Genomic DNA, 2,383 nt, shown 5'->3' with positions numbered 1-2,383 from the left:
CCTTCTAACACATGGCTATGATCTCACCCCATTCATACCCTTTATAGCTGCACTCTTAGGCATCTGCATTCCATAACCCTTTACTCACTTACAGTACTGGTCCGTATCAGTGGGTATCAAGATGTTCCCGGCTACCTAAACATTTAACTCTCTATTCTGATGCCCTTGGTTCCGCAGTGGAACAGATAACATCAGAGTTTTGGGTTAGCGAGACATAAAAAGGAGAGCTGAGTCTCCAGTTTGGAGTGATAAAGCGAATCTAAATGTAAACATGTGCAAGCTGGTCTTGAAGAAGGCTGTAGCTAACCTTTGTGCAGACAGACTGTCAGCCTTTTTTACAGTCTTTCAGTCTTAAACTTTTAACTATAGAGCTTAATATAAAATGGAACTAAATATGAATGAATCTTTTATGTACAAGATGGATTCCTAAACTACCTCTTGATCGCTAACATAGATGGAGAACCATCAGCTCGGGTTCGTACTCCTGGACATTATATAGTGAGTTTTAATGGAAAAGTGCATGTGTGTAGATATCAGGTGGAAACAGGACAAAATTTGGTTCAACAACTTGTTGTAGAGGCTTACACATAAAGAACAGCCACTGGGGTAAGGCATCAGAGGGAGGACGGCATATGTTCAATCATGGACAACATGAACCAGAACCTTCAGGAAAGAAGGAGAAACAATTGCAGAGAAACGGAAAATCATTTGTTATTTTATTGGCCACTAGGGAGTAGCGGGAAACCATGATGGAAATTCGGCAGAGGCTGACATATATGGTGTTAGTGAATGATTAGCATGTGTATAGTGCCTCGTCACATCTCTCAGACCCACCCCCAAAGCTCTTTGAAGTGCAGTCACTGCTGTTATGCAGCCAAATGCAGCCACCGTTATTTTTTTAATCGTTCATGGGATGTGGGCATCGCTGGCAAGGCCAGCATTTATTGCCCATCCCGAATTGCCCTCGAGAAGGTGGTGGTGAGCCGCCTTCTTGAACCGCTGCAGTCCGTGTGGTGAAGGAGCTCCCACAGTGCTGTTAGGAAGGGAGTTCCAGGATTTTGACCCAGCGACGATGAAGGAACGGCGATATATTTCCAAGTCGGGATGGTGTGTGACTTGGAGGGGAACATGCAGGTGGTGTTGTTCCCATGTGCCTGCTGCCCTTGTCCTTCTAGGTGGTAGAGGTCGCGGGTTTGGGAGGTGCTGTCGAAGAAGCCTTGGCGAGTTGCTGCAGTGCATCCTGTGGATGGTACACACTGCAGCCACGGTACGCCGGTGGTGAAGGGAGTGAATGTTTAGGGTGGTGGATGGGGTGCCAATCAAGCGGGCTGCTTTGTCCTGGATGGTGTCGAGCTTCTTGAGTGTTTTTGGAGCTGCACTCATCCAGGCAAGTGGAGAGTATTCCATCACACTCCTGACTTGTGCCTTGTAGATGGTGGAAAGGCTTTGGGGAGTCAGGAGGTGAGTCACTCGCCGCAGAATGCCCAGCCTCTGACCTGCTCTTGTCGCCACAGTATTTGTATGGCTGGTCCAGTTAAGTTTCTGGTCAATGGTGACCCCCAAGATATTGATGGTGGGGGATTTGGCGATGGTAATGCCGTTGAATGTCAATGGGAGATAGTTAGACTCTCTCTTGTTAGAGATGGTCATTGCCTGGCACTTGTCTGGCGCGAATGTTACTTGCCACATATCAGCCCAAGCCTGGATGTTGTCCAGGTCTTGCTGCATACGGGCATGGACTGCTTCATTATCTGAGGGGTTGCGAATGGAACTGAACTCTGTGCAATCATCAGCGAACATCCCCATTTCTGACCTCATGATGGAGGGAAGGTCATTGATGAAGCAGCTGAAGATGGTTGGGCCTAGGACACTGCCCTGAGGAATTCCTGCAGCAATGTCCTGGGGCTGGGATGATTGGCCTCCAACAACCACTACCATCTTCCTTTGTGCTAGGTGTGACTGCAGCCACTGGAGAGTTTTCCCCCTGATTCCCATTGACTTCAATTTTACTCGGTCAAATGCTGCCTTGATGTCAAGGACAGTCACTCTCACCTCACCTCTGGAATTCAGCTCTTTTGTTCATGTTTGGACCAAGGTTGTAAGGAGGTCTGGAGCCGAGTGGTCCTGGTGGAACCCAAACTGAGCATCGGTGAGCAGGTTATTGGTGAGTAAGTGCCGCTTGATAGCACTGTTGACGACACCTTCCATCACTTTGCTGATGATTGAGAGTAGACTGATGGGGCGGTAATTGGCCGGATTGGATTTGTCCTGCTTTTTGTGGACACGAAATACCTGGGCAATTTTCCACTTTGTCGGGTAGATGCCAGTGTTGTAGCTGTACTGGAACAGTTTGGCTAGAGGCGCAGCTAGTTCTGGAGCACAA

Source organism: Heptranchias perlo, chromosome 13 (assembly GCF_035084215.1).
Source record: "Heptranchias perlo isolate sHepPer1 chromosome 13, sHepPer1.hap1, whole genome shotgun sequence".
Taxonomy (NCBI): Eukaryota; Metazoa; Chordata; class Chondrichthyes; order Hexanchiformes; family Hexanchidae; genus Heptranchias; species Heptranchias perlo.
This window is presented reverse-complemented; position numbering follows the sequence as displayed.